The sequence below is a fragment of the Amblyomma maculatum genome, chromosome 3, assembly GCF_055883805.1.
Source record: "Amblyomma maculatum isolate TAMU_Amacu chromosome 3, ASM5588380v1, whole genome shotgun sequence".
Classification (NCBI taxonomy): Eukaryota; Metazoa; Arthropoda; class Arachnida; order Ixodida; family Ixodidae; genus Amblyomma; species Amblyomma maculatum.
In genome coordinates, this window is record NC_139346.1 from 46,370,292 (window position 1) to 46,381,489 (window position 11,198).

An 11,198-nucleotide genomic window follows, 5' to 3' on the forward strand; every position below is an offset into this window, starting at 1 on the left:
AAATGCACTCATTTTGTTATTTTTACTATGTAGGAGAGGCGCGTGAGCGCATATGCAACGTCCTTCATGATCGCTTGCAGCGCAATTTGCGCGATCTGCTAAACCTTCTTAATATACTTGGAAACGTTTTATCAAAGCGCATCATTTTATTCAGCTTATTTTGCGCCACTCGTTGTCCATTCCACTTTGGGATCGTATAAACTACATCTACTATGCATACCTAAATATATCCTGCTTGATCAGAGAAACGCGTACGTGGATATTTATTTCGTTCATCGAAATCTTTATTACCTTGAAAAATAAAGTTTAACGACCTGAGAAATAACGCTGCCTGACTTTGCCCGCATCCTAACGATGTCTACTCACTTTCTAGGGCCGCGGTGATGAGTCACTCGTTGATACTCACGAAAGTGATAAAGCAAAGCTGCTTTACAAGTTCGGGCCTATTTCGGCAATATCGCGCTGGAGTGACCGCTCAAATTAACAGCAGTTACCTTCGCAGTAGCTTTCGTGTTCTTCTGTCTACGAACATATGCCCGGGCAGTGAATGAACTCACAGCGCGGCTTCTTGTTATGACTTATAGTATATACAACAAAACATGCACGAGCTGCAGGCGTTATTGCCCTATTCGTAGTACGGCCGAAAAGCATTCACGATAGTTAAGAGTTGCAAACTGATCAAGTTTCAGCGCAGAAGTGCAACGCACGTTAGTCGCGAAGGTAATCCGTCACCGAAGCGTCTACTTGTACGCTCAGCGGCGCTGCCTATCGCTCTCGTATTTATCTGACCGCAAGAAACATGTGAAAACATCTGCTATTTAATTTTTCGTGCCTTGTGGTGCAACCAACTGTACCACAGCTTGCAGGAATATCGCCAATAATGCTCGAAAACAAAGCAAGCGCCGGGCATCTAATGCAGACGGCGCGCGGGCTTTTGCCTGCGCCCGAAAGTCACTGCTGTCGCTAGCGCCTCCGCATCTCCACTGACGTCACGGGCTGACGATGCACGCTTGTGGATCATGCGAGGAGGAAGCGACGTCCATTGCACCATGCCGGCGCTGCGGGGTCCGCATTGTGCTCGGTAACTCAAGAATATGCGCCGCTCGTAAATCACAGGAGACGATTCCACCTATCTCTGCAGCATCAACAAACCCCTGGCTGCTTTGCCATTTGAGATCCCTCTCTTTCTCTGCCTGCGCACTATCCTTTCAATTTTTATTTTTACAATAAATTTGCCTGTCGTGAATCCGCACGTTGAGAGCGTCTCATTTTGTCACATGGAACACAGCCCGTGCCATAGCCCGCGCTACACGCTCTTACAATACGAAGACAGTATACGCATTCGTTATGAGTGGATTGTCAAAACGCTGAAACATTCCCTCATACGGTGTGAACATGATGCTGCAACCACTGTCGCCACCTTCCGCCCCGAAGGCAAAAAAGGGGGACCTTTCGCTTTCTACCTGAGTTGGCGTGGCCATTTCGCATGGTGCGCTTTCGTGTCGTCTGCTACGCTGGGTTTCCCTTCCGCTCCTGCATGATGGCGCCACATCCTCTTCAAAAGGCGGATTAAATGCGCGCTCGCAGTGAACGCGTAAACCCTCGGGCGGACCCGAAATTTTATTTTGTCCTGATTCATAGGGTTTTTCGTCCCAAAGCAACTTACTAGTTTACAAAAAGGGCGAAAAGAAGTCATTATAGGGACCTACAGAAGATAGTGGATTTTTGCTACCTCAAATTAGGAGCCCTCCGAGCGCACGTCCCTTACTCAAGGAACGGATGAATGGAAGCATCTAGTTTCAGAAGCTTTTTTGGCCGCTGCCTCTAGAATGAGAAGGCACTGAGATCAACAAGACGCAGCTCATGCATGTCCGGTCTCGAGAATACGCCTGATATGGTGAGAATATGTTTGCCTAAATCAAAAACAATGGAGGCAAAACGCGTAAAACTTCCAGTTCATCTTCAGTGCCTAAAGGCATGGCTGAGTGCGGACAAGAGCGTCAGTTTAAATGATTGCTTGTGCCTATAACAGCAAAGAGCTATTCGATCGCTACGGGAGTAACTCTTGTGGCCACCGGTGTCCTACGCTTAACGACGTGGAAGTTTTCTACGTTTCAGAACACATTACGAGAGGCGACATGAAGTCGGCATTCGAACAATATTCGCTAAGCATGAGCGCGACGCAATGGCCTGAGTTCAGCAACTTCCGTGCAAAAGGCAAAGGTACGTGCGGCCGCTTTCCGAAAGGGAGCCGCAGGTCATGCTTTCACAGCTCAGGTATTTAGAGTAATTAAAAATTGCCACACAGTTTAAAACCACCATGTCCATACATTGGGGCAAAGTAATCTACTAAAGCATTCAACCAGGTATTCGCCGGGAAGTCGCCTTTCCTCTTTGTTCTTATTGGAATTCCGGAACCACTCTTTAACCATCGCCCCATAATGAAAGTTTTTCTGCTCTCTTTTTAACGCACTAGATTTACACGCCCAGTTACGAATAATGTTTGGCGTAGTGAGCGAAAAGTTACGGCCATGGCTCCGGCAGGTGGTATTGGGCAAGTGACATGACCGAGCAGTCATTATTCGATGCGACGAGGCGAGACCGCATTATATTACTACGTACTACGTTATATTACTACTCAAACCAGCTACCAACTCGGGCAGCTGGTTTGAGGGGGGGTGAGCGGTTCGAATCAACCAACCAGGGCTCTCGGATGTCGAATCAACCACTGTACTCCTGAGCCAAGCAGACACGTTTGCATACGGCTTGGTTAACGAGGAGATTTTAATCCCTGTAGGATGGTCACTTAAACACGGTAGCTGCGTAACGTGGTACATATGTCTTTAGACTCATGCTAATGAGTCAGATGGTAGAATCAGTTATTAAGAGATTATTAGTTAAGCGAGCGAAGACTACATGCAAGCGAACTAGGATCCGCAAGAGGAGACGCAGCCCACATGACACCAACTATCGGCCTAATACTGGTACAATGCACTGCTCCTATGCTGGGCGGGGTATTGCCAAAACAGCGCCAATATTGGCAGTCGCAGAGGGGGACTATCAACGCGCTATCGCACTATACCCTTAAAGTCAGAGCTCAATTTTCACCCAGAATGTTTTAGGTAAGCGTTAAAGGTATAATGGGTACTGCTGAAAACACAATCTCTTTTAAGCATTTCCCGGCGAGAAAAAAAAAAAAGACAGAAAATAGGCAAGCTTAATGTACTTAAAACTGACAGGCGGATGCAGCCAGAACTCAACTTACCTAGCGCGTTGTGCAAGCTCGCGCTTTGGCTGCAACCGGGAAGAGTGCCCGCTAACCGCGGTGTGTGGGTGGGTCCCTGGGCAGGTGTGCGATCATGCGACGTGTTGGGCAACGTGAGTGAAGTCGTCGCCGAGGCGCAACACAAGGTCGCCCAGAGGCATGAACGCCACGTGCGACGCGCTGAGAGCTACAGAGCGCGTAAATGTATATACTCGCGCACGTGCAAGGACGCGTGCCGTACCTGCAATCGCTGACTTAGCTCAAGCTTCTGTACGGCCGAAGCTGCTCGATACACTCGGAATTATATGTTCCCTTAGCGCGCTGATGTGAGACCCTAACGATGGTCTTGATTCTGTCAGCTTCAATGTGGCTAGTGTAAGCAGATTTCTCGCGTGGCTTCCGCCCTGCCCGTTAGAGGACTCTCTGCATGGCACTTACTGCGGTGTGGGAGGACGCTGCACGCTCCGCAACTGTGGATGGCCCTGGCGAACACTCCAAAGTGCTCAAAAGTTAGGCTGCACAAAGCGCGCATCCGCCACCGTGAATATAGCGCAAACCGCTTGCACAGCACCATAAGAAGCATGCGAGGATCGTGGAGTTGGACCACGTGTTCATATTCTATCCTATTTATGAACGAATTTTAATTTATACAATAATCAGTGCGCTACTGCTTTCTAACTTTTATTTGCAATACAATTATCGAAACCAACTTTCCCTGCGTTTTGCTTGGCAATAGCTTTCAGGGTGTGCCCAGGCAAGACAGCATTAGCTATGAACATCCCACAGCGCTGGTCGAGAAGGGCTCAGCCAGGATACCACGACTCAACCATATAGCGCGTTTACGTGAGACCAATCTTTGCAAATGCAGAGACGCTCTGTGTTCAGGTATACAGTGCGGGCGTGAAACGAGGGTACTGCACGCAACCAACCGAAGCTCAAAATCGGTTTAGTTTGACACCCCCCCCCCCCCCTCCCCCAATCAATCAGGCTCAGATCTACTCCATAGACTGTTCCCATGCATCTCGGTTACGCCGAGTCAGCGTCTACCCTTCAACCGGCTGCCCAGCCTGGTTCGGCGGCTGCTCAGCCTGGCCGCCTAACATCTGATTGAACAAAATTTCAGACCGAAAGACGTACTCAACAGGACATTTTCAGATTCACGCAATACGGTAGTGAATCCCGGAAGTCGTTACACAGCGGAAGACGTCATGTAGCCTATAGGAAGGAGGCAAGGAGCCGTCCATGTGCTTGATGCATCGAAACCAAAACAATACGAATGGACACGCAGCGATTTCCCGCTGGCACAGACGTGCAAACAGGTGGATCGTTGTCGAGAATATATGCATTCGAGGAAAGGCGTAGCGCTTTTAAGGACTGCTCACAAATGGTATCCACAGCTATACGCCACTTTACTGAATGCGCAAGGCTCGTCGAAATGCCAAACGACCCCAGCTCAATTTACGTCTCTTCGCCTGTTGACTTGATCATCACCGTATGGACTTTTTAGTTCCCATAGGCGATTCAATACGAGGATCATCACTCCCAGTGGCACTTTATATGTTGTCTCTTTCGATTTGCTAGGCACTCAGGGTGCCAAGTGTGAGCTGCCTGACGTCGTAACTGAACCAATGCGGTCCGAAGTGAGCACGTGGCCACGGCACGCCTAGCGCCTGCGCAAGCAGCGAGTGGTCGTCGTACGCGCGCAGAAACTGTAGAAAATTAACGCCACCTGCGCAAAAATAAGCGAAACAGAGAGCGCAACTTTACATAGCCCTCCACCTTCTGAATGTAATTTCATCGATTTTCAAAGGAAGTTCCAGCTTTCCCTTCAGAATTCTTTAAAGGTGCGCACGCCACCGTCAACACCCGCGCTATATAGGAGAGCAGACGCGCACAAGTCAACATCGCAGTTTTCAATGCAGCGGTGCTTTTTAACGAAGAAGCGTTAAGTGAAAATCCGGCGACATGGGCGTTGTGAGCGACAAACTTGCGGTGGACACTTAAGCTCCGCCTTTAATGGTATATGACGCGATAAGGTGTAGGCTACAACTCCACAAATAAAGCCTTGCTTTAACCAAGCCGTATGAATTACGGCTAACAAAAAGGGTTCAGCTTAAGGTGGAGACAATGCAGAGGGCTATGGAAAAAAAATTGGATGGTGTAACGTTAGGAGATAGGAAGCTCGCAGATTGGATCAGATAAATAACTCGAGTTACTGACATTCTAGTGAAAATCAAGAAGAAATGGGCAGGACTTGTAGTGAGAAAAGAATACAACAGATGGTCGCTTAGGGTAACAAATTGGATTGCAAGTCGAGGCAAGCCTAGCAAGGGATAGCAGAAAGTTTGGTGAGCGGATGAGGTTAAGAGGTTCGCAGGGCGTACGTGGATGCAGCTAGCACGGTATTGTATTAATTGGAAGAATATGGGAGAGGCTTTCGCCCGGTAGTGGGTGCAGTCCGGCTGATGATGATGGATGTGTCGACGTTGCCTATAGGATAACGTGAACTCAAATGTCCTGATGGACTGACTCTGATTCCAAGTTCCATGTGAAGGGAGAGCCCCCTCCTACGAAACAACGTGCGGCAACCCTCTGTCCAGTCAATGCGCGGCCATGTCAGCTTCAAGCTAGAGTTATTTTGTACTCATGGCGCGAACATAGGCGCCGTACATAAGAGTTTCGGTGAATGGGGCCGGGTGGGTGTAGTTGGTGGGTGACACGGCAGTGCACCGATTGTCCAGGGAGTTGTGCTACGTCATGAGGCTATATAACGTGGCAGGAGCTGCCCAACTTGGGCTATCACTTTCCGACGGCCGAGAAAGATCGGTTTCGAGCCTTCCAGGACTGTCGGGCGACGAGGAAGACGCGCTATAGACTATATATACGCAGGCACGTCCGTATCGCATCGTCAAAGCTGGCGTTTAAAGATGAATACGCCGGGTGACCTTTCGGGTAACTGGGTAGCATTTGACTGTAGCTAGTGAATATGTGCGACATTATACCGGTAACATTAACGGATTGCCGATTAAGCAAATACAGGAAAGAGGAACCGACGTTCCAGTGTAAACAAAGCTTCGATCCAGTTATGAGCGTAGAAAGACGAGGAGAGGCTTCTATGCTGTTAACAAACAATGGTATTCTCAGATCTGCAGCGAAAGAACATTGTAAATGAGCTCAACATGCTGATAGTACGCCTCACGACAGAGCCACGGAGCGATCAACCAAAGGAATCGACTTTGTCGACCTGCGGAAGTACGAGACTGGAAAGGAGGGGCCTATGGGATGTAGAGACCTCACTCAATGCCCCAAGTAGCCGTCAACAGAAAAAGGCGGAAGTTCATTTAGTGACCCTGAGCGAAACAAAAAAGGCATTGAGCTGAGCAGCATAGATACTCAGCCTTCCTCGAAGAGCTCTATAGTGCGACTTCTGAACAACATAGGCGAGAAGAAGACGCCGCAACAGTGATTGCAGTTGGCATGCCGACCTCGTTAAACCCTAAGAAAGATGCGAAGGTGAGAACCGAACAGATCGTCTACGATGTTATTATACAAGCGCGAGAACTGAGTCGTGCAATGCTGCAAACACGTGTGCAGCGCGCATGGTTGGGGAAGAAAGACAACGAATCATATGAGTCATGCAAAGCTGCTGTGCGCTTTTTCCATGAAGCGACGCTGTTGCTATTTTAATTCCTGTAGCAGCCGCGACTTCATCGGCGCTGTAATCAACTTGGTATGGATTTTACAAAGAATAATGAAGGGTTTACGGAGCACCTAAAAGCAATGATAATGTTCATTTCCGCAGTGGATTTGGCCTTCGTATTACGTGACGGGTTCGATCCTGGCCGCGGTTGCCGTATTTCGATTGAGGCGAAAATACAGAAACGCCCATGTGCTGTACGATGTCAGGGCACTTAAAAAGTTTCGGGTAGCCTAAACTGAGTTGTGCGATATTTATTAACTGAAGGCGGCACGAAGCCTTATTCTCGGAAAGGAGGTAACTGCGATGAGATTGTATTTGTTAGTCAATTCCTGCCTCGCGTGCAAACTCCCAGAGCAGCAACGTCTCGTGCCCGAAGTCCTACATATGTCTCATAGCTCGTGTGTCGCTTCAGCATGTTAAACCTACAGTTTATTTATTACAGTTAGGTCGCATCTTGTGAATTGCTTTGGAGTTCAACCCAAATCATGTCGTGATACTTATTCTTGTTTTGAAGCGTACCGTCGAAGAATATTGAAGAATGATGTGCCTTCCCAGAATTTGCCGCTAAGGCGATTCGACGCCCCAAAACTGCCTCGCAAGCCACCAGGTATATGTTTGATTCTAAATGCTGCTAAACTATTTTGGCTCTCTCAATACTAATCGATTTTTACTGCGAGCAGAACGATTCACCAAAATCAGCTGGAACTAGAGGAATATACGACGAACAGTGGTGTATGTAAGCAAGATCCCATCATGAAAATATTATACCACAATACTCTTTCCTTCAAGACATTTACTTTGGGTAATCTTGATTTACTTAAGAATGTGGCTACTGTTATCTGAAATGTACTCGCACTGTGCAGGTATTTCTGGTGTGAATGATGGCCACTTTGTCGAAGCTTCCGAGGTGACAGCAGACCAAGCTATACTGCAATGTCAACTTAAATAATCTATCTAGCAGATTAAGGATGCATGCAATTGATATTTGAAGACGTATTTAAGAAGAGGAAAACCACAACTTGCGGGGCAAGGAAGAACACGACACCAGTCTTTTGTGCCATCAAACGTTTTGCCATCCTGTGTTAATGTATGCACTTGGCCAAATTTCATACCCTAACGCAGGTAGCGCATCAGTTTTGTGCAATGTGTGAAAGTGGTAACTCAGTGACTGGCTATTGCTTTGAAGTATGTCACTGAAAAGAACTTTTAAGGGGAATATCGAAACAAGAGAAAGTTCAATATGTTGAATGATTGAATAGTCAGTAACCAAATTCTGATCGCTGCAGGCAGCATATGTGCTGGTGAAGGCTCTTCCAATACTAACAGTGTGGAGGCAGCGATCGAAGGTATGCTTTTAATATAATTTGTAGGCCTTGAACAAGTAGACTGACATCAGCATGCAGATCATAAATTTGCATGACAAGCTGCTATGTCATTGATATATTTGTTACTTATGCTGCATGCAGTTGTGCAGTTTAAAGCGCTTTGTAATAAAATTTTGGTCTTCGTACAGCGGATGTGTGCTTTCATGAAGGACCCTTGAATGACGCCTTTGAAGAGGCTGTGATTGAAGGTATGTTTTAAGTAATCAGATTTGAGCTGTAAGGTTCACTAAGGCTCTTGGATGAATATTTATAAGTCATATTTCAACTTACATGATATTAACAGGCATGTTTGAAAGAATTTTTATCCTTAAGAAGTAGCTTATCTCGATGTTTAATTATTGAAAGCTGCTTTAGCAGAGTGAAGAAAACAACTGCTGATTTGGTTGAGAGCCGGAAAGTCATTCAGCTGGGTGTTGTTTTCGTGGCAAATATTCACTAAAGAACTTGAAAGCGTTTGGAAATTTTTGGACCTTTCTTTGCTAAAAGCTGTACTAGATGTCAGATAGTCTGCGAGGTAAATATCCAAATAGCCCAGTCATTAAAATATTATGTTGCTGCTATTTTGATTGTTGTATTACCTATTGCATGCCTCACTAGGTTACTTATCCTCATATGTTACTTTTTTTAAAACAGAATGGCCATTTCTAAATCAAATGCATTTTAACCTCACTAAGCTCATTTTTCATGATGTTTCATGCTTCTTGTAGGCATTCTGCAGTGAGAACACAATAGAGCATGACATATTCCCAATTACTGTAATGCTTTACTTAGTTTGTTAGAGTTGTTATTTTGAGAGATGGTGCACTAGTGCTTAAAACAGACGCTTGGGCAAGTTGGTAATCCATTGAGGGTTTCACACAAGTTGAAGAAAATAGGAAGCCGATTTAATATCAGAGTCGCCCTTTCGGCACCCAACAAGCTGGTGATGATTTGCAAGAAAGTTAACAACGCCGCGTTCGTTGCACAACGTTGCTCAGTTAGACACAAAAAACAGTTTGTGCCCTGTCAGAAAAGTGTTGTTTATACTATTCCGCTTTCTTGCGGTAAACAATATATCGGGTAGACGGGACGTTGCCTCAATGAACGCCTCAAAGAACATCATTACAATATGCACGAAGCAGTGAAAGGGCACCTTGGCATTCACTGCAGGGATTGTGATAATTGCACGCCTCAATTTGAACAAACGAGAGTGATAAAGAAACACCGCAATCAGCTAACCCGTGAAATTCTGGAAGCCGTTGAAATCGCGAAGATAGATGATGATTGTGTTAGTAGTGCTTCGGTGGCTCTAACAGCGAAGGAAATGAGGTTTCTGAATGCAAGGCAATGACGCCGCTGTTGTCATCCGCAGCTGGAGATATTATGTATCTTTGATTATCAGTGTCTTCACGTTTTCTTTTGTTGTTTGTTCCATGTATATATTTTCGCGGAACAAGCAGTAAAGCGAGTTGAAAGTCAGCGCTCGTTTGTGTACTTCATTCGTCCTCGTCTTTTTTGCGCTGTTTACCCTCAATGCACTAGTGCTTAAACATTCTTGTTGGATGACATGATGCTGGTAGCATCCGAAGCTCTGTTATACCTGAAAGTACTGACTGCCTTTATTGTGACAATGTTAAATATATTAGATGTCTTTCTTTACAGTGCCTCCAGATAACATTTTACAACAGTTTGCCTCAGTGGTATGCATGCAGGCTGGAAGACTTAGAGATGCCTGTGTACAGGCCACTCTACCTTTTTAACGTGGTCGACAGAAGCCCCTGCTATCATTCGAGCTCATACAGGATGCGGAGAAAATTCGTACATTGAAGGGGCTAGGCTGCAGCAGCAATATTATTGCTGAATTTTCAGCTCTCCGCAAGCTCTGCATACCAAGAGGGTTTGCACTGAGTGACGAGGACACAGTGTTGATGGTGTTTATCAAGTTGTATCACAATGTCAACTTTAGCTTCCCGTCTCTTTTGTTTTCCATCCACAGAACAACTGTTGCAGGTATTATAAGAAATGCCGTGTGTATTCTTTCACGAGCACTCGCTGAAGCAATCTTTTTTCCTTCAAAAGAATCAGTAATAGAAAATCTCAGTGTATTTCAAGCAGTAAAAGAACACTAGATTCATTCTTGACTGCACAGAAGTTCCCTTTGAAAGACCTGGCGACCTTACTTCAAGGCAATTGATGTATAGCCATTACAAAAAGGGCTACACGCTGAAAATTCTTGTAGGATGTGCTCCTAGTAGCTTGATAAGCATTTTTGGTCATGCATATGGAGGCCGCAGCTCTGATACACAGCTGACTGCTCTTTCCGATATTTTGAACATGTGCATGCCATACACAGATCATGTGATGGTCGACAAGGGATTATTGATTCAAAAACTTTGCAATGAGGCAAAGGTGACAATGGACAGGCCTCCTTTCTTAAAACAGAGCAAGCAGTTGGAAGAATGAGAGGCTCATCGCAATCAAGCAATAGCTCGAGTTCATGTACATGTAGAAAGAGTAATTCAGCGTTTAAAAGCGTTCAAAATATTGCAAACGTTTCCTCTCCAGCTTCTCCCTGTATTCGATGAGAGTGTTCTTTGCTTGCTGCAGTTGTAAATTTGTCGAGGCCTATCCTGAGTGAGCAGAAATTCTTGCCAAATTCTGCTTAGGATGAGGTGATGAGTATTGTATTTGCTGCAGGGCAGAAAGAGCATTCCATAGGCACTCATATTATGAACAGCACTTTTATGGTGTCTCTGAAATGTAACGTAGCCAAGCCTAATTAATATTGGCAGTTTGGTAAGCAAGCAAAACTTCCCGTGAAGCAAGTCGTCCATAATAATGAATTGCAAAGGAAAAATGTTCTTTAAAA

General features: G+C 45.8%; 1 pseudogene; it reads left to right on the forward strand.

Moving 5' to 3' along the window:
* The first annotated feature begins 10,257 nt into the window (after nt 1–10,257).
* Nucleotides 10,258–10,995, forward strand: LOC146194689 (uncharacterized; annotated as a pseudogene).
* Nucleotides 10,996–11,198: the final 203 nt, after the last annotated feature.